The sequence below is a fragment of the Cervus canadensis genome, chromosome 25, assembly GCF_019320065.1.
Source record: "Cervus canadensis isolate Bull #8, Minnesota chromosome 25, ASM1932006v1, whole genome shotgun sequence".
NCBI lineage: Eukaryota > Metazoa > Chordata > Mammalia > Artiodactyla > Cervidae > Cervus > Cervus canadensis.
The window spans coordinates 20,476,889-20,499,484 of NC_057410.1; the positions used below are offsets into that span (position 1 = coordinate 20,476,889).

Genomic DNA, 22,596 nt, shown 5'->3' on the forward strand with positions numbered 1-22,596 from the left:
TTTTAACCCAATTTTTCACTCTCCTCTTTTACCTTCGTCAAGAGGCTCTTTCGTTTCTCTTTGCTTTCTGCCATTAAAGTTGTATCAGCTACATATCTGAGGTTGTTGATATTTCTCACAGCAATCCTAATTCCAGCTTGTGCTTCATGGAACCCAGCATGTCACATGATGTGCTCTGCATATAAGTTAAATAAGCAGGGTGACAACATACAGCCTTGATGTACTCCTTTCCAATTTTGAGCCAGTCTGTTGTTCCATGTCTGATTCTACATGTTGCTTCTTGACCTGCATACAAATTTCTCAGGAAGCAGGTAAGGTGGTCTGATAGTCCCATCTCTTTAAGAATTTTCCACAGTTTGTTGTGATCCACACAGTCAAAGGCTTTAGCGTAATCAATGAAGCAGATTATTATTATTATTTTTGGGAGGAATTCCCTTCATGGTTGAACAAAAAAAAGCAGTCAGGACCACAGAGGGCGTGGTTCCAATATGGCAGCAGTGATGGGTGTGGACACCCCAAGTGGCACCATGGACAACATAGGCAAGAAGGGCTTTGAAGTGAAACAAGTGGAATGCAATAGCTTTGGGGGCCTGGAATATTGTGGTTGATGACCATGCCATCTGCAGGAACCACATTATGATCATTCCATAAAATGTTGAGCTAACCAGGTATCTGCAACTTCTGAAGAGTACACTGTTGCATCAGGAATCTGTGACCATGATTTCATTTCCACTGCTTCTCCTGCTATCTCAAACATGGTAGGTGTGTCCACTGGATGACAGAGTGGGAATTCCAAAAGTATGGGCACTAGAAAAGAATTCTTGCAAGTTCTTTTGTTTCATTATTCATTTAATGATTCACCCTGTGCATGCTAAGTCACTTCAGTCATGTCTAACTCTTTGAGACTCTACTGACCATAGCCCATGAGGCTTTTCTGTCCGTTGAATTTGCCAGGAAAGAATACTGGAGTAGGTGGCCATGCCCTCCTCCAGGGGAACTTCCCAACTCAGGGATGGAATCTAAGTCTCCTAAGTCTCCTGCATTGGTAGGTGGGTTCTTTACTACTAACACTACCTGGACTGTCCCTTAATTATAAAACAGATAGAATTCTGTTTTTTGTGCTTTGTCTATTCAGTCTGCTCTTCCTGTAGCCATGTTATATTCTGTGTCAAATGAAATCCAGTTTGTGTCTCTTATATTTGCTATATCTTGTATTTGGAAAAGTGAACATAAATAGAGAGTCCCCTGTTCCTAGGTTGAAAAGCCAACCTTTGAAAGAGAGATTTTTTTTCATTAGAGCCAGAGCAGAATTGTCCTGTGAGCACATTGCTTGTCACAAGGAAGCCAGGTTACTGATGGCAGTCTTGGCAAGTCCCGTCTCTGTTCCAAGGGTTCCTCCTATATAAAGTGGCTTCTAAGGGCTAAATGACATCAGGTGGACCCAGAAAGAGGCTTTGTAAACTGTAAAGTCACTGTAAGATGTAAACATTTGTATGACATGTTGCTTTCTCTTCTTAGTTTGAAAAAGTAAATTTGGAAAAAAAATTAATATGTAATCTTGGCTAGCTAAGAGCAATTTATGAACTTAGGTTGAAAATTTATATCATTTAAATTGAGTTAATGGGAGAATACAAGTTTCCTTCCCCACTGCCACCCTTTGCAATTTCTTTAAAATGTCTTGCCCATAGCAGGAATCACCCTTTCTGAAACTGATTCAATGACTATATAGTCATTAACTGAGAAAGTACAGTTTATTGCACTAGCTCTCAAAGTATTGGGGCTTCCTGCTTAGCTCAGTTGGTAAAGAATCTTCCTGCAATGCTGGAGACCTGGGTTCGATCCCTGGGTCAGGAAGATCCTCTGGAGAAGGAAATGGCAACCCACTCCAGTATTTTTGCCTGGAGAATCCCATGGACATAGGAACCTGGCAGGCTACAGTCCATAGGGTCACAAGAGTCAGACATGACTTAGCACTATCTTTCTTTCTTTCTCAAAGTATGGTTTGAGGACTCTTTGGGTACTGAAACACTTTCAGAAGGTTTGTGAAATTTCTTTTCCAACTGCCTGGCTGTATGAGGTTCACTTTTCCCTATATTTCAACCAAAACATGTTCAAATGAAGCTGACAAGAGACCCCGTCTGTCTTCTATTAAATCAGATATAAAAGGCAAAAATGCTACTGATCTAATGATTTGTTTTTTCCTTTTAAAAAGTTACTTTTAATAAAAATATGTTAAAAAATAGATGGCAATATTTGGCCTGTGGGCTGTTGTTTTCTACCTTTATTCTAGGCCTTTGGAGGCCTCCATTGCAGGATGCTATGTGGACTATGCCTAGAGTTAGACTACTACCTCACTTCTGCTCACATTCCATTAGCTAGAACTTAATTATCTGATCATACCCAACTGAAAGGGACACTGGGAAATGTAGTTTTTCTATGTGTCCAAGAAAAGGGAATGTGCATGTTGCTGAACATTAGTATTTTCACCTTTGCCTGCTTTTCCTGGTAACCAAATTTTCATCCTCTCCCAGTTTCCCACATATAGATAATGTATGTGGGATCTAGATAATGTACGTCCTCTACAATTTGTCAGGGACAGTTTGTCATAGACTTGTGACTATGCTACTTAGTGTCCATCCCTAGTGTCCACCAAAAAGAATAGTTACATTTGGAAAGGTAAAACAAGGAGACACAGCCATTACTCATCAGGGGTGGTCCAGCTGGGCAAGTGTTGTGAAGGCTCCTAACCTAGAGAGCCGGGGAAGATCTTTGATTCTTCTTGAGTCAGCTATCTGGAAGGAATTCTTCTGTGCATTGTTCTCTGTGCCCCCCTGACTCCATCCTGTGGAATTTTCTTCCTTATTTCTTCTCCGCATTGGCATATCTGAAGTGGGCTGTGCCTTCCTTGGGGCTGCAGAGTTTTGTCAGCCCACTGTCTGTTGTTGTTCAGTCACCCAGTCGTGTCTGACTCTTTGTGATCCCATGGACTACAGCACGGTAGGCCTCCCTGTCCCCCACCACCTCCCAAAGTTTGCTCATGTTCATGTCCATCGTGTTGGTGATGCCATCCAGACATCTCATTCTCTGACACCCTCTTCTCCTCCTGCCCTCAATCTTTCCCAGCTTCAGGGACTTTTCCAATGAGTCAGCTGTTTGCATTAGATGACCAAAATACTGGAGCTTCAGCTCAAGCATCAGTCCTTCCAATGAGTATTCAGAATTGATTTCCCTTAAGATTGACTGGTTTGATCTTACTGTCCAAGGGATTCTCAGGAGTTTCTCCAGCACCACAGTCTGAAGGCATAATTCTTTGTGCTCCACCTTCTTTATGGTTCAGCTCTCACAAATGTACGTGACCACTGGGAAGACCATAGCCTTGACTACATGGAAATTTGTCGGCAGAGTAAAGTCTCTGCTTTTCAACACACTATCTAGGTTTGTCATCACTTTCCTGCCAAGAAACAATCATCTTCTAATTTCATGGCTTCAGTCACCATCCGCAGGAATTTTAGAGCCCAAGAAGAGGAAATCTGTCACTAGTTCCATCTTTTCCCTTTCTATTTGCCATGAAGTAAAGGGGCTTGTGGAAAAGGAAATGGCAACCCACTCCAGTGTTCTTGCCTGGAGACTCCCAGGGACAGAGGAGGTGGGCTTCTGTCTATAGGGTTGCACATAGTCAGACACGACTGAAGCGACTTAGCAGCAGCAGCAAAGAGGCTGGATGTCACGATCTTAGTTTTTTTTTTAATATATATATTTAGCTTTAAGCTGGCTTTTTTACTCTTCTCCTACACATTCATCAAGAGGCTCTTTAATTCCTCTTTGCTTTCTGCCATTAGAGTGGTATCATCTGCATATCTGAGGTTGTTGATTCCAGCTTGTAGCTCAACCAGCCCATCATTTCTCATGATGTACTCATCATATAGGTTAAACAGGGTGACAGCAGACAGCCCTGTCATATTCCTTTCTCAATCTTGAACCAATCAGTTGTTCCACACTGGGTTCTAACTGTTGCTTCTTGACCCGTATATAGGTTTCTCAGGAGACAGGTAAGATGTTCTGGTATTCCCATCTCTTTAAGAGCTTTCCAAAGTTTGTTATGATCCACACAGTCAAAGGCTGAAACAGGGGTAGATGTTTTTCTGGAATTCCCTAGATTTCTCTATGATCCAATGAACATTGGCAATTTGATCTCTAGTTTTGGTCTCTTCCTTTTCTAAACCCAGCTTGGACATCTGGAAATTCTTGGTTCGCATAATGTTGAAGACTAGCATGCAAGATTTTAAGCAAGACTTTACTAGCATGGGAGATGAGTACAATTGTCCGATGGTTGGCACGTTCTTTAGCACTACCCTTCTTGGGAATCAGGATGAGGATTGACCTTTTCCAGTCCTGTGGCCATTTCTGGGTCTTCCAGATTTGCTGACATACTGAATGGTATTTGCATCATCTTTTAGGGTTTTAAACAGTTCTGCTGGAATTCCATCACATCAACTAGCTTTATTAACAGCAGCGCTTCCTAAGGCCCACTTGACTTCACTCTCCAGAATGTCTGGCTGTGAGTGACTGATCACACAATCATAGTAACCTGATTCATTAAGATCTTTTTGTACAGTTCTTCCATGTATTCTTTCCATCTCTTCTTGATCTCTTCAGCATCTACTAGATCTCTACTGCTTCTGTCTTTTTTTGTGCCCATCTTTGGGTGTAATGTTCCTTTGATATTTCCAATTTTCCTGAAGAGACCTCTAGTCTTTCCTTTTCTGTTGTTTTCTTCTAGTTTTATATACTCTTCATTGAAGAAGGCCTTCTTGTCTCTCCATGTTGTTTTTTGGAGCTCTGTGTTTAGTTGGATATATCTTTCCCTTTCTTCCTTGCTTTTCCCTTCTTTTCTCTCTTCAGCTATTTGTAAAACCTCCCCAGATAACCTCTTCGCCTTCTTGCTTTTCTTTTTCTTTGGGATGGTTTTATTTGCTGTCTCCTGCACAATATTATGGACCTCCCTCCATAGTTCTTCAGGCACACTATTAACAAGATCTAATCCTTTGAATCTATTCGCTACCTCCACTGCATATTCATAGGGGATTTTATTTAATTTGTACATTGCTTCCCTTGTGGCTTAGCTGGTAAAGAATCTGCCTGCGATGAGGGAGACCTCAGTTCAATCCCTGGATTGAGAAGATCCTTTGGAGAAGGGAAAGGCTACTCACTCCAGTATTCTGGCCTGGAGAATTCCATGAACTGTATAGTCCATAGGGTCGCAAATAGTCGGACAAAACTGAGTGACTTTCACTTTGCTGGCCTAGTGGTTTTCCCTGCTTTCTTTAGCCTGAATTTTTATATGAGAAGCTGATGATCTGAGCCACAGTCAGCTCCAGGTCTTGTTTTTGCTAACTGTACACAGCTTCTCCATCTTTGGCTACAAAGAATGTAATCAATTTGATTTCAGTATTGACCATTTGGTGATGGCCATGTGTAAAGTTGTTCCTTGTGTTGTGGAAAAAGTTTATTTGCTATGACTAATGCATTCTCTTGGCAGAATTCAGTTAGAGTTTATCCTGTGGGAGATTCTTCCTTATCTCTTCTCCTTATTTGCACATCTGAAATGGGCTGTTCCTTCCTTGGGGCCACAGAGTTTAGTCAGCCCACTGTCTATCAGATGATTGTTTTATGTTGTTTAATTACAAGCTCCCTTTGACCACCCATGTGGTTTCATGTGCCATGCAATTTCCTGATGACCAAAGTTTCAGGTCTATTTGCTGGCAATCAGTACCATGTGCCTGCTACCATACCCAAAGACGCTTTCTAGATATTGATCTCTAATCAGCTTGATTTTATTGTTTGATCCCTCAAATTGTCTTTTCTTAATTTAATGGTGGCTAAAAATCATTATTAATATGTGTGGTCTCTGGTACAAGACTTAAGTCACTTTGATCAGCAGAAGTTTGGTTACTCAAAACCTTTCTCAATCACATCACTTACTCTTTGGGCTCTAGAAACAAAGATATTCCCAACCCTTTGATGGCCCACATTTTTAGACTTTTTCTATTGCCTCTCATTTCCATTTATAATGTGGGCAGTTTTTTCCTGAGCTCATTTCTTTCTTGTAATAACCTGCCAAATGTGGACAACACTAGTTTGTATCTACTAACATTGTTTTCTAACCTCTTTCCCTAGAGTTACAATTCAGTAAGCACAAGGTCTGCCTACCAAATTATTTTTGGTAACAGATTTTTGCAAATGTCTTTTCCATAACACAGTACTTTCCTTATTTTCAAAGTGCTGACCACTTTCCTTCCATTTCCACTGGAAAATTTAAGTATTAGGCTAAGTGCAGTAGCAAACAGCATTAAAATCTCAATAGCTTAACAATTCAATATTTTTCTCATTCATATCAAAAGACAATTTGGTGTTCGATTTGAGCAGATTTCTATGCAGTCATTCAGACTCTAGTCCCTGGGAGGGGATTTGAAAACTATGAAAAGTTTTAAGCTTTTCTGAGAAGCTCCTACAAGGAATGAAATAGGAATTTAGATACAAGAGAGGCACTTGTGCATCTCAGGAAAAAGTAAACCAAAACTTAGACCTAGATAAAGAGCAAGACTCACTAGATGCCACATCCCAGAGAATTGGGCTAAAGGTCTTCAAGTATCTCAATTCTCCTAGGATTGATCAAGAAACTATAATCAGCAGGGAGGCGTACACAGGCCTCAGCTGTAGGATCTAGAAGGCAACAGAGAAAGGACTCAAAGAGATGTTACACCTCACCCAAAGAATATCCTAGTGAGAGGGTAACAGGCAGGAAGGCCAGAGGTCCCCAAGTGGCAGGAGGAAATAAACTGCGAGGGGCAGATGTTTTTTGTTTTTTTTGTTTTTTTTTTTTTTGCTTCTCTACACAAAATTAAAAGAGGCTTCTTTTAATTCTGTGTTGAGGACATCTGGTTCTGCCTTGAGCTAACCAATGTGTTTTTCTTATGTTAATGAAACTATGTATTTGCTTTGGAATTTGCCTTTCTTTAAAATGGTTCCCCCAAGACTAACTTTTTTTTTTCTTTTCTCAAACCGTGGGCTGATAATGGCTCAACAAACCAGCATCCCTGTCAATTGCTTTATGCCTTGGGGATGACAGACCTTGTGTTTCCTATCTCAAAAGTGCATATTGTGGGAGAGGGGCCTGGTCAAACTCCCTCAGCCTTGAGGTGTCTCTCTTATCTGACCAACAGCTTTCTAAACGACATAAAACGCCTTGCTAAAACTAGCAAGGGGGCACTCTTTCTGTCCCCTTCTGATGTCTATGTCAGAAGCTTTCCCTATCTCTATTGTACTTTAATAAAACTTTGCTACACACAAAAGCTCCAAGGAGTCAAGCCTCATCTCCGACCCTGGATCAAAATCCTCTCCTCCAGAGGTCACAAATTCTGGTGTAACACACAGCTCGCAGCAGCAACCTTTCACTAGCATGACATGTATGTTGACCAGGACCTGGGCAGAGCTCTTGCTTTCAAAGTGGGAGTTCTCACCCTTTTCTTGTACTGTTCATCATTTGCATTGTAACCATGGGAGCTGGTTTAAACTTAGGAGTAATTTTCAATTTCTTTTGGAAATTATTGGTAGGAAATGACAACCCACTCCAGTATTTCTTGCCTGGAAAATTCTACAGACAGAGGAGTCTGATGTACTACAGCCCATGGGGTCGCAAAAAGTCAGACATGACTGAGCACACACACACACATCAGTTCTTTTAATCAGGATTAATTGTGTATTCAGTCCTATGGTGAACCTTCTTTGGTTTTATTTCTTTTCTGAGTTAAAAAGTCACTAATCTCAGGGACTAAATTATATAAATATAACCTAAAAATAAAAGAATGTATTGACAACCTTATACATTAGCCACTGCTGATATGACAATATTGTTAGAATACATTCCCACTTTTTAGGAAGTGAGCTTCACCAAGATTCAGTTAGTAAATGACAGGGCAGGGATGTGAACTCAGGTCTAACTCATTCTTGACTTTTAACAACTTTCAGAATATTTAAGGGAATTTGGAGTAACTAGTCTTGGGTGCTGTTTAGTAACACCAATATGCAGGTATCTCTGAGGACATAGACTAAATAAGAGGTACCTGTAAAGGCTGGCACTTCCTTGAGTTGGGGTAATGGCTTAGGACCCTGTACTGATCTAGCTAGCTGGTTAGTGGGACAGTTCAGAGAGAAGAGGGTAGGACTGGCCTGCAGTTGGCAACATTTTCTTAGGGTTTGTGTGCAGAATTTATATCCTTCGTTTGCTCCAAATGAAGGGAAATTCTGATGCTATTTCTAGGGATCTCAAGAAATCTAAACCTATCCCTCTTACAATTTCGGTAGTTAAAAATCAGGTTGTTCTGTAATGTTTCCCAAACTTTTCTGAAATGATGACCCGAAGCCTTTCTCTGCAGGGCTTTGGATGAATTAAAAGCCCTCACGGGACAGCCCTATGGTACAGCTGCCTCATCTCCAGAGGATCCAGGATGAGACAGGGCTTCTCAGAGCCCTACTGAGCTAGATTTTGCAGCTGCCTGCAGGCTCTGAAGGAAGAATTTCGTGTTTGAAATAATAATGTATGTCATGGGCTCAGGAAGAGAACTGTAGAAAGTATGACATGTATTTGCTAACGGGGAAAGATTGACTCTCATTTGAGGGATCTGAATAAATGAATATCTCTTGGGAAGAAAATTCAACAGAATAATTGGCAGCAAACTAGTGGCTTTAGGCTGCAGTTAGAGGCTTTTTGTAAAGGATTTAGAAGTGAGATTCTTCTACCAGTCTCTTTGGCACCTGAGAATAATAATAAGTGTTAGAAAAAATACAGTTATTGCATACATACATTATGTCTAGTACTGTGCTAGATACTTATAAATAATCATTACATCCTCACAAAAGCCTTATGATGAAGGCAATACTGTTTATTCCGTTTTGTAGGTGAACATCGTGAGGCTGTAAGGCCTACAGTAGACATCTGAGTCTGCTTCCCTGGGTTCCAAAGTGGTAACTCCGCTTAGCCCAGAGATTAGGAAAAATAAACTCACTTATCTCTACATGTCAAACTGGGAATGAAAATTGTAGGTGTTAGGTATGCTTGGCTCTGTCCCCCATGATTGGTGAATCTTGAGAATCAGTCTCTGGAGCCCTGAGGTCTTAACATGCGTGACAGTAAGGTATTTATAAATCTTTGGAAAGGTAGAAGCCTTTCTATGGATGTAGATGCTCAGCTTTAATTGATTTGAATGAACAGATTAGAGAGTTTGAGGCTAAGGGAACAGGGAGGCAAGTTCTGCTTCAGTGAGCTATGTGTGTGTTCAGCAAATGTGGTCTCCTTCACTTTGATTTTTACAAGAATACTTTTGGAATTTTTTTTTTAAATTTATTGGAATGTAGTTGCTTTACAAATTGTGTTAGTTTATGCTGTATAACAAAATGAATCAGTTATGCAAATACGTGAAAGTGAAAGTCGCTCAGTCATGATCGACTTCTTGGACCCAATGGACTACACAGTCCATGGAATTCTCCAGGCCAGAATACTGGAGTGGGTAGCCTTTCCCTTCTCCAGGGGATCTTCCCAACCCAGGGATACAACCCAGGTCTCCCGCATTGCAGGCAGATTCTTTATCAGCTGAGCCACCAGGGAAGCCCAAGAATACTGGAGTGGGTAGCCTATCCCTTCTCCAGCAGATCTTCCCAACCCAGGAATCTAACCGGGTCTTCTGCATTGCAGGCAGATTCTTTTCCAACTGAGCTTTCAGGGAAGCCCATACAAATACATAAATACCCTTTTTTTGGATTTCCTTCCCATTTCTGTCACTGCAGATCCCTGAGTAGAGCTTCCTGTGCTACACAGTGGGTTCTCATTAGTTCCTGTTTTATAGGTAGTAGTGGGTATGCGCAGATCCAAATTTCCCAATTCATCCCCCCGCCTTTTCCTCTTGGTATTCATACATTTGTTCTCCATGTCTGAGTCTCTATTTCTGATTTGCAAGTAAGATCATCTATACCATTTTTCTAGATTCCACATATATGTGTTACCATATATTTGTTTTTCTCTTCCTAACTACTTCACTCTATATGACAGTCTCTAGGTTTATCCAAGTCTCTGTAGATTGCACAACTTTGTTCCTTTTTATGGCTGAGAAAACGTCCATTTTATATATGTACCATATCTTCTTTATCCATTATTCTGTTGGACATTTAGGTTGGTTCCATGTCTTGACTATTGCAAATAGTGCTGCAAAGAACATTGGGGTACATGTATAATTTTGAATTATGGTTTTCTCTGGATATATGCCCAAGAGTAGGATCTCTGGGTCATATGGTAGTTCTATTTATAGTTGTTTAAGGAACCTCCATGCTGTTCTCCTTAGTGGCTATATCAGTTTATGTCCCCACCAACAGTGTAAGAGGGTTTTGTTTTCTCCACACCCTCTGCAGCACTTTCACAATATTTATTTTTCCAAGTCAAGAAGATGGTGTATTTCTCCATCTGTTTGTGTCATCTTTGATTTCTTTCATCAGTGTTTTCTGAGTATAGGTATTTTGTCCCTTTAGGTAGGTTTACTTCTAGGTATTTTATTCCTTTTGTTGTGATGGTTAATGGAATGGCTTCCTTAATTTCTTGGAAATTTCTAATTTTTCATTATTAGTTTATAGGAGTACAAGAGATTTCTGTGTATTGATTTTTTAACCTGTAATTTTCCCAAATTCATTGATAAATTCTAGTAGCTCTCTGGTGGCTTCTGTAGGATTTTCTATGTATAGTATCAAGTAATCTACAAACAGTGACAATTTTACTTCTTTTCCAATTTGGATTCCTTTTATTTATTTTTCTTCTCTGGTTGCTGTGGCTAGGACTTCTAAAACTATATCCAATAATAGTGGGGGGAGTTGACATCTTGTCTTCTTCCTGATCTCAGATAAAATGCTTTAGCTTTTTCCTCATTGAGAATAACGTTTGCTGTGGGTTTTTTGTATATGGTCTTTATTATGTTGAGGTAGTTTCCCTCCATGCCCACTTTCTGGAGAGTTTTAATCGTAAACGGGTGTTGAACTTTATCAAAAGCGTTTTTTGCATGTATTGAGATACACATAGGTTTTTTTTTTGTTTGTTTGTTTTTATTTTTTATTAGTTGGAGGCTAATTACTTCACATGTATATTATCTATGGTGAAACAGATCACCAGTACACATAGGTTTTTAATGTGCTTTGCTTCTGTGGCAGTCCGGTGTCTTCCACAAGCTTTCTGAGTTACAGATTCCCTCATTCCTGTCCCTTCAGGCTGTTTCCCTCAAGTAGCAGTCATCTTCCCCGGCTTACTCTCCAACCCCCACAGTCCCATTCCCAGTTCCTATGCACATTGGTGGGCACATATTTAAATATTTCCCTTTGGGGTTTTGGCTTCAAACCCACTTTTATTCAACTCTCTGGACTCCATGTGAGTTAGAACTTCTTTTCTTTCCCCTTAGTCTAAGATCTGAGTTAAAAGCCAGCTATAGACAGAATCTGGTCCAAGAAGGAGATAAGAGCCTCCTGAATTCACCTCCTCCCATGGGACCACTAAATTTATTGCATAATAGCAGACTCATAGATCAATGGAACAAAATAGAGAGCTTACAAAGAAACCGATGGATATATGTTCAATTGATATGACAAGGGAGCTAAGAAAGTACCATGGGGAAATGATAGTCTCTAATAAATGATTTGGGGAAACCTGACAGCCACATGCAAAAGAATAAAACTGGACATCTATCTTATTGATGTTGTTTAGTTCCTAAGTTGGGTCTGACTCTTTTGCAACCCATGGAGCCTGCCAGGCTCCTCTGTCTATGGGATTTCCCAGGCAAGCATACTGGTGTGTGTAGCTATTTCCTTCTCCACCCTTATCTTATACATAAAAACCAACTCAAAATGGACTAAAGGCTTATATTTAAAACCTAAAATTGTAAAACTCCCAGAAAACACAAAGGGCTAAGTTACTTGACCTTGGTCTTGGCAATGATTTCTTGGGGCTTGAAACCAACAGCAAAAGCAGTAAAAGGAAAAATAAACAAGTTAGGCCACCTCAAACTAAAAAGCTTCTTTACTGCAAAGAAAACTACCAACATAATGAAAAGGCAACTTTTTCATTATGAGAAAAGAAGAAATGAGAAGAAATATATGCACATCATATATATAATAAGGGGTTCATATTGAAAATAAATATAAAGAACTCACACAACTCAATAGCAAAAACCAGAAACATTTGATTAAGAAATGGGCAGATGATTTTATGAATATTTTCCCAAAGAAGATATATTGATGTCCAACAGATACATGAAAATGTGCCCAATATCACTAATGATCAGGGAATTGCAAATCAATATTATAATGAGATTTGACAGCAAGGGTATCAAACCAGTCAATCCTAAAGGAAATCAACCCTGAATATTCATTGGAAGGACTGATGCAAAAGCTGAAGCTCCAATACTTTGGCCACCTGATGTGAAGAGCTCACTCATTGGAAAAGTCCCTTTTGCTGGGAAAGATTGAGGGCAGGAGGAGAAGGGGGTGACAAAGGATGAGATGGTTGGATGGCATCACTGACTCAATGGACATGAGTTTGGGCAAACTCCAGGAGAGAGTGAAAAGCAGGGAAGCCTGGCATGCTGCAGTCCGTGGGATAGCAAAGAGTCAGATACAACTGAGTGACTGAGCCACAAATGACCTCACACCCATTAGAATGGCTATCATCAGAAAGACAAATTTTGGCAAGAATGTGGAGAAAAGGGAACCCTTGAGTATTGTTGGGAATGTAAATTGGTACCATCTCCATGGAAAAGAATATAACATTTCCTCAAAGATTTAAAATAACCTTGTGATCCAGCAATCTCACTTCTGAGTGAAATTTCAAAGGAAATGGAAACAGGATCTCAGATATCTTCATTACCCTGTTCACTGCAGCATTATCCACAGAAGCCAAGATATAGAAACAAACTTTATGTTTCTCAATGGATGACTGGATAGAATACATATATGCCTATGTATATATACATATATGTGTATGACTATTATTCAGGCATGAAAAAGAAGGCAGTCCTGCAGTTTGCAACAACAAAGATGGACCTTATGAGCAGTATGCTATGTGAAACAAGCCAAACAAAGACATACACTGCATGAAGTTTAAAATAAAATATCAAACTCATAAAAGCAGAGAGTATAAAAAAAATTACCAGTGGTTAAGGAATGGGAGATATAGGGAGAAATTGGTAAAGGAATATAAATGTTCAGCTATAAGATGAATAAAATCTGAGTATATAAATACATCATGGTGACTATAGTTGAAAACAACGTGTCATGTAATTGAATTTGCTAATAAAGTAGAACTTAAATATTCTTTTTCTCTTTCTTCTTCCTCTCCTTTTTCTCCTCCCCTTCTCCTCCTTCTTCCACCTCTTTCTCCTTCTTCTTTTCCTTCTCTTCTCTTTCTTTATGTGTCTGTATATGTATGTGCGTGTGTGTATGTGTATGTGTATGCGCGCACACACACACACACACACACATATATATAATGAATGTAATGTGCTACATTACAAGGCAAAGGCAAGATGGCCGAGTAGAAGGACATGCGCTCATTTTCTCCTGTGAGAACTCCAAAATTACAAGTCGCTGCTGAACAACCATGGACAGGAGAATGTTGGACCCCACTAAAAAAAGACACCTCATGTTCAAGGGCAAAGGAGAAGTCCCAGAAAGGTGGTAGGAGGGGCAAAATCACATTTAGAATCAAACCCCATACCCACCAGATTTGCTTGGGGGGCTCAAGCAAAATCTTGTGCACGCCAGGATCCAGAGACTCCACAGAGACTGAGCCAGACCTGTACTTGAGTCTCCTGTGGAGGTACAAGCCAGCAAGGTACAAGACAGTGGCCTGTCACAAGGGAAAGGGGCTCTGGGGGCAGTTACCTGGGTACACAGCCTGTGGAATAAGCCCTCTTGGAGGAGGTCGCCATTAACCCCACCACAGAGCCAGTGAGCAGATGATCCACAAACTGCAGAACAATTTTTACCAAAGAAAGTCTTCACTGTTAAGAAAGTTCTAGGACCCACAACAGATTTTCCAACCGGGGGATCTGGCAAAGGGACTGAGAAACCCCAGAGAGTTTGACTTTGGAGGGCATGGGGATTTGATTACAGAACTTACACAAGACTCGGGAAACAGACTATGGGAGGGCACAAACAAAATCTTGTCTGCACCAGGACCCGGGAGAAAGGAGCAGTGAACCCACAGAGGCTGACCCAGACTTACCTGTGAGTGTCTAGGAGTCTCCAGTAGAGGTGTGGGTCTGCACTGGCCTGCTGGAGGGACGGGGGCACTGGGTGTGGAAGTGTGTGCACAGGACCTGTTGAAGTAGGTCACCATTATCTTCATTTCCTCCTCCATAGGTGTCTGGCCTCAAGTCAAACACCAGGGAGCGAACACAGCTCCACTCATGAACAGAAAATTGGATTAAAAATTTACTGATATGGCCCCAATCATCAGAACAAGACCCAGTTTCCACCACAGTCATTCTCTCCCATCAGGAAGCATCCATAAACCTCTTATCCTCATCCTTCAGAGGGCAGACAGAATGAAAACCACAATCACAGAAAACTAATCAAACTGATCACATGGATGACAGCCTTGTCTAAATCAGTGAAACTATAAGCCATGCTGTATAGGGCCACTCAGGATGGAAGGGTCAAGATGGAGAGTTCTGACAAAACGTGGTTGGCTGGAAAAGGGAATGGCAAACCACTTCAGTATTCCTGCCTTGAGAACCTCATGAACAGTATGAAAAGCAAAAAGATAGGACACTGAAAGATGAACTCCCCAGGTCGGTAGGTGCCCAATATGCTACTGGAGAAGAGTGGAGGAATAACTCCAGAAAGAATGAAGAGAGGGAGGCAAAGCAAAACCAATGTCCAGTTGTGGATGTGACTGGTGATGGAAGTAAAGTCTGAAGCTATAAAGAGCACCATTGCATAGGAACCTGGAATGTTAGGTCCATGAACCAAGGCAAATTAGAAATGGTCAAACAGGAGATGGCAAAAGTGAACATCAACATTTTAGGAATCAGTGAACTAAAATGAACTGGAATGTGTGAGTTTAATTCAGATAACCATTATATCTATGACTGTGAGCAAGAACCCCTTAGAAGAAATGGAGTAGTCCTCATAGTCAACAAAAGAGTCCAAAATGTAGCACTTGGGTGCAATCTCAAAAATGACAGAATGATCTCTGTTCATTTCCAAGGCAAATCATTCATAATCACAGTAATGCCAGTCTATGCTCCAACCAGTAATGCTGAAGAATCTGAAGTTGAACAGTTCTATGAAGACCTACAAGACCTCCTAGAATTAATACCCAAAAAAGATGTTCTTTTCATCATAGGTGATTGGAATGCAAAAGTAGGAAGTCAAGAGAGAACCTGGAGTAACAGGAAAATTTGGCCTTGGAGTACAGAATGAAGCAGGGCAAAGGCTAATAGAGTTTTGCCAAGAGAATGCACTGGTTATAGCAAATACCCTCTTCCAACAACACAAAAGAAGACTCTACACATGGATATCACCAGATGGTCAATACCAAAGTAAGATTCATTATAGTCTCTGTAACCAAAGATGGAGAAGTTCTATATAGTCAGCAGCAAGAACAAGACCAGGAGCTGACTGTGGCTCAGATCATGAACTCCTTATTGCAAAATTCAACTTAAATTGAAGAAAGTAGGGAAAAACACTAGACCATTCAGGGATGACCTAAATCAAATCTCTTACAATTATACAGTGGAAGTGACAGATTCCAGGGATTAGATCTGATAGACACAGTGATTGGAGAACTATGGATGGAGGTTTGTGACATTGTACAGGGGGCAGTGATCAAGACCATCCCCAAGAAAAAGAAATGCAAAAAGGTAAAATGGTTTCCTGAGGAGGCCTTACAAATAGCTGAGAAAATAAGAGAAACTAAAGGCAAAGGAGAAAAGGGAAGATATACCAATTTGAATGCAGTGTTCCAAAGAATAGCCAGGAGAGATAAGAAAGCCTTCCTCAGTGATCAATGCAAAGAAATAGAGGAAAACAATAGAATGGGAAAGAATAGAGATCTCTTCAAGAAAATTTGAGAGAATAAGGGAACATTTCCTGCAAAGATGGGCACAATAAAGGAGAGAAATAATATAGACTTAACAGAAGCTGAAGATATTAAAAAGAGGTGGCAAAAATACACAAAAGAACCACAAAAAAGATCTTCCTGACCCAGATAATCATGATGGTGTGATCACTCACCTAGAGCCAGACATCCTGGAATGTGAAGTCAAGTGGACCTTAGGAAGCATCACTACAAACAAAGCTAGTGGAGGTGATGGAATTCCAGTTGAGCTATTTCAAATCCTAAAAGATGATGCTGTGAAAGTGTTGCACTCAACATGCCAGCAAATTTGTAAAACTCAAAAGGGGCCACAGGACTGGAAAAGGTCAGTTTTCATTCTAATCCCAAAGAAGGACAATGCCAAAGAATGTTCAAATTACCTCACAATTGTACTCATCTCACACACAAGCAAAGTAATGCTCAAAATTCTTCAAGCAAGGCTTCAACAGTACATGAATCATGAACTTCCAGATGTTCAAGCTGGATTTAGAAAAGGCAAAGGAACCAGAGATCAAAGTGCCAACATCCATAGTATCATCAAAAAAGCAAGAGAGTTCCAGAAAAACAATCTACTTCTGCTTTATTGACCACACTAAAGCCTTTGACTGTGTGGATCACAACAAACTGAAAAATTCTTAAAGAGATGGGAATACCAGACCACCTGACCTGCCTCCTGAGAAATCTGCAGGTCCAGAAGCAACAGTTAGAACCAGACATGGAACAACAGACTGGTTCCAAATCAGGAAAGGAGTACATCAAAGCTGCATTTTGTCACCCTGCTTATTTAACTTATATGCAGAATACATCATGCAAAATGCTGGGCTGGATGAAGCACAAGCTGGCATCAAGATTGCCGGGAGAAATATCAGTAACCTCAGATACTCAAATGATACCACCCTTATGGCAGAAAGGGAAGAAATAAAGAGCTTCTTGATGAAAGTGGAAGAGGAGAGTGAAAAAGTTGGCTTAAAACTCAACATTCAAAAAACTAAGATCATGGCATCCAACCTCATCACTTCTCGACAAATAGATGGTGGAACAACGGAAACAGTGACAGATTTTATTTTGGGGGGCTCCAAAATCACTGCAGATGGTGGCTGCAGCCATGATATTAAAAGACAGTTGCTCCTTGGAAGAAAAGCTAGGATCAATCCAGACAGCATATTAAAAAGCAGAGACATTACTTTATCAAAAAAGGCCTGTCTAATCAAAGTTATGGTTTTTCCATAGTAATATATGGATGGGAGAGTTGTACTATAATGAAAGCTGAGTGCTGAAGAATTGATGTTTTTGAACTGTGGTGTTGGAGAAGACTCTTGAGAGTCCCTTGGACTGCAAGGAGATCAAACCCGTCAATCTTAAAGGCAATCAGCCCTGAATATTCATTGGAAGGACTGATGCTGAAGCTGAAACTCCAATATTTTGGCCACCTGACAGGAAAAGACCCTGATGCTGGGAAAGATTGAACCCAGGAGGAGACGGGGATGGCAGAGGATGAGATGGTTGGATGGCATCACCGACTCGATGGACGTGAGCTTGAGTATGCTCCAGGAGTTAGTGCTGGACAGGGAAGCCTGGAGTGCTGCAGCCCATGGGGTTACAAAGAGTCTGACATGACTGAGTGACTGCAATGTGTTAATTAACAAGAGGTAGAAATCGTTTCACAATGTAAACATATGGCAATTCATTGTGATACACATTTTAAACATATTAAATTTTTTGGGTCAATTATACCTCAATAAATCTGGGAAAAATCTAGAGCATAAAATTATTGATAGAGATTCTATTCTATGCTAACCTCTGCACTGTTTGAAAGCTTAAGATGAGTGGGACATGAATCCTCTTTTCAAGTATATTCAGTAGGAGTAACTAATTCATTTAAATAAAAGTAATCTGGAGTAGGAGGGGAATTACTCTTGCTGAAAACTGAAGAAAGAATAAGATTTAACATCTAATATTTTCCAGACAAATATAATTTCTTAAGGAGAAGAAGAAGTAAAAGCCATTCTCTGTTTTGGAAATAAAGCACATAAAATTAATGATGATGATGATAAAGTCACCTAATAAACTTTCCACACTCTTCATTGCTTCCATACTCATATCTATCCCTATGATGCTCACCTTTGCATTAGAACAAGCAGAATTTTAAAAAATTCTGTAAGGTTTATGGCAATCAGATAAGAAAAAGAAATGAAAGAAATCTAGATTCGAAAAGAAATAAAATCGTCAGTTTGCAGATAATATGATACTATACATAGAAAATCCTAAAGATGTCACCAGAAAACTACTAGAGCTAATCAATGAATTCAGTAAAGTCACAGGATACAAAGTTAATACATAACAATCTTTTGCATTCCTATGCACTAATAATAAAAAATCAGAAAGAGAAATTAAGGAAGCAATTTCATTTACCATCACAAAAAAAGAATAGAACATCTAGGAATATACCTACCCAAAGGGACAAAAAGCCTTTACTAAAAAAAAACTATGTGACACTGATGAAAGAAATCAAAGATTGACACAAACAGATGGAGAAATAAGTATTAATATTTTGAAAATGATTATACTAGTCAAAGCACTCTATAGATTCAAAGCAATACCTATCAAATTACCAGTGACATTTTTCACAGAATTAGAACTTAAAATTTTATAGTTTATATGGAAACATGAAAGACCTCGAATAGCCAAAGCAGTCTTGAGAAAGAAAAATGGAGCTGGAAGAATCAATCTCTCTGACTTCAGACTATACTCTAAAGCTACATTAATCCAGACAGTATGGTGCTAGCATAAAAACTGAAATATAGATCGAAGGAACAAGACAGAAAGTCCAGAAATAAACCCATACACTTACAGGCCCTTTATCCCTGACAAATGAGGCAAGAATATAAAAAGGGGGAAAGCAGCCTGTTCAATAAATGGTTCTGGGAAAACTGGACAACTACATGTAAAAGAATGAAATTAGAAAACAGGAATTCCTAACACCATACATGAAAATAAACCCTGAATGGATTAAAGACCTAAATGTAAGACCAGACACAATAAAACTCTCAGAGGAAAACACAGGCAGGACACTCTTTGACATAATTTGCAGCAAGATTCTCTTTGACCCCCTCTCCTAGAGTGATGAAAGAAAAACAAAAATAAACAAATTGGACCTAATTAAACTTAAAAGCTTTTGCACAGCAAAGGAAAACATAAATGAGATGAAAAGACAATCCTCAGAAGGGGAGAAATTATCTGCAAACGAAGCAACTCACGAAGGATTAATCTCCAAAATATACTAGCAGCTTATTCAGCTCAGTATCAAAAAGGCAAAGAACCCAATAAAAAAATGGGTGGAAGATGCAAATAGACATTTCTCCAAAGACATACAGATGGCTGACAAATACATAAAAGGATGCTCAACATCACTCATTCTTGCTGCTGCTGCTGCTAAGTCACTTCAGTCGTGTCCGAATCTGTGCGACCCCATAGACAGCAGCCCACCAGGCTCCTCTGTCCCTGGGATTCTCCAGGCAAGAATACTGGAGTGGGTTGCCATTTCCTTCTCCCACTCATTCTTAGAGAAATGCAAATCAAACCTACAATGACGTATCACTTCACACTGGTCAGAATAGCCATCGTCAAAAAAGCTACAAACTGTAAGTGCTGGAGAGGATGTGGAAAAAAGGGAACTGTCTACTACTACTGGTGGGAATGTAAATTGATACAGCCACTACAGAGAACAGTATGGAGATTCCTTAAAAAGCTAAGAATATCACTATCATATGAGCCAGCAATCACACTACTGGGCATATCATCTGAGAGTATCATAATTCAACAAGACACATGTACCCCAGTGTTCATTGCAGCACTGTTTATAATAGCCAGGGCATGAAAGCAGCCTAAAAGCCCATTGACAGATGAATGAATAAAGAAGATGTGGAATATATATATTATATACACAATGGAATATTGCTGTCATAAAAAGGAATGGAACTGGATCATTTGTAGTAATGTAGATGAACCTAAAGTCTGTCATACAGAGTGAAGTTAAGTTGGAAAGAGGAAAATGATATAAAATATCATATATTAATGCATATATATGGAATCTAGCAAAACGGTACCAAGGAACTATTTGCAGGACAAGAATAGAGATGCAGACATAGAGAGTGGACTTGTGGATACGGGGGAAGGAGAGGGTGGGACAAACGGAGAGACTATCACAGACTTATACACACTGGGAGTGAAAGTGAAGTCGCTCAGTCGTGTCCGACTATTTGAGACCCCATGGACTGTGGCCTACCAGGCGCTTCCGTCCGTGGGATTCTCCAGGCAAGAATACTGGAGTGGGTTGCCATTTCCTTCTCCAGGGGATCTTCCCAACCCAGGGATCGAACCCGGGTCTCCCACATTATAAGCAGACGCTTTACCGTCTGGGCCACCATGTGTAAAATAGACAGCTAGTGAGAAGCTGCTGTGTCGAGCAGGGTGCTCAACTCGGTGCTCTGTGATGACCCAGAGGTGAGGTTGGGAGGGAGGCTTAAAAAAGAGGGGAGATATATAGATACACATATATATGCATATATATACACATATAGCTGATTCACTCTGCTGTACGGCAGACGCTAATACGACATTGTAAAGCAATTATACTCTAATATAAAAAAATAAAAGAAGAAAGAAAGAAATTCTTTAAGAGGTGAAACAGAACACTGTCTTCTCTCAGAACAGTGACAAAGTGGTAGTTATCAACTATAATAGGAGGAAGAGTAACTTTTAATAAAAGTAATTAAAAAAAACGTAAAGTAACAGGTAAGCAAAACAGTTCACTTTTGATAAAAGTCAAACTGTAAGCAGCTTTCCATGAAGGAAAATAAAGGCAGATAAAATTCTGTAAAGATTGACGTGTGACACATATAGAATAATGAAAACTAACATTCAAAAAACATGAGCCAAATGTGTTAGTTCAAACTCTTGTGTTTCTTGTCAGTTGTCACCTAACAAAGTGTTTTTCACTGGTGTCCTGCTCAATGAGAGTGAGAATTACACCAAAGTGATAAGATTCTGTTTGTATCGGTTTTGCTTCATAGTTAAAATATTTCAAATTACTAAAATAAAATCAGCCTATTTTATTCATAACAGACAAAGTTAGCTTCCTTTGGAATATATTTGAGAGATGATAAAATGACACACAAGGATCTGTACTGAGAAATGTATTTAGTAGGAGACGAAAAGCCCAAATTACTAGAAAAATTCTAGTGGATTTGAATTTGAAGTAGAAAATACATGTGATTGTATTCTTTATGGAATAGTGAAATACTACCAAACAGAATACGATTTTATACATTGCATATGCTGTAAGAAAGACAGTTTTGTAAACACACATGGGAGAATATAATTTGAATATGAATGTTCTCTTTTTAACATAATAACTTTTTATGAATTTAAAATGTATCAGAAGAGTTCAGTTGGTGAGTTGGGAGAGAAAATTTTTTCTTCTCTGTAGAATAGAGATGTTCAGTAAAAGAGCCCTAATTTATAGTCTCAGGTCCAAAACCAAGTGTGTCTTTGGCTGGAGCGATTCCTCCTGGAATATGTTGTTTGGTTCTGGGCATGACACGTACTCGGGTATATGAACAAAGGAGGACATCTAGACGAAAACAACTGAGATTTCTTTTCCTCAAGACAGATTAAAGGAATTAGAGGATTTAATAGTGGAAGAAAAGGGTTTAAGGGGACTGTTTAAAGAGGAGTTAATATGGCCCAGTGAGTAGAATTAAGACCAACATGACATAAATTAAGAAATTTAATAGTTCTTGGATAGTTTCTGGAGGTGGAGAGTTCCACATTTATGGAATGTGCATAGGGAGCTATTTGGAGATATAATAATATGAATTTTGAAGAAATATAAGAGATTATAAAAGTAACCATCAGTGATACATATTGAAATTCTTTATACTAAAAATGAAAATAAGTAAACTATAAAAAGTAACAACATTTTGAGAAAAACATTGGTAAAAATCTGTTCAAGGATTTCCAACAATTACACATGATATCTTTTTATAGTTTATCTTATGTGTAAATAATAAAAGCAGGCTCCCCAGGTGGCTCGGTGGTAAAGAATCTGCCTACCAAACAGGAGACATGAGTTTGATCCCTGGGTCAGGAAGACCCCTGGGAGGAGGAAATGGCAACCCACTCCAGTATTCTCGCCTCGGAAATCCCATGGACAGAGGAGCCTGTTGGGTTATAGTCCACGGGGTTGCGAGGAGTTGTACACGACTTAGTGATTATACCACCACTACCACCAATTGACTAGACTTGGGTCTTCCCTGGTAGCTCAGCTGGTAAGGTATTTGCCTGAAGTGCAGGAGACTCCAGTCTGATTCCTGGGTCAAGAAGATCCACTGGAGAAGGGATGGGCT

The 22,596-nt window shown here is 39.7% G+C and overlaps 1 pseudogene; it reads left to right on the forward strand.

Moving 5' to 3' along the window:
* Positions 1-464: 464 nt before the first annotated feature.
* On the forward strand, positions 465-811 carry LOC122427747 (annotated as a pseudogene).
* Positions 812-22,596: the final 21,785 nt, after the last annotated feature.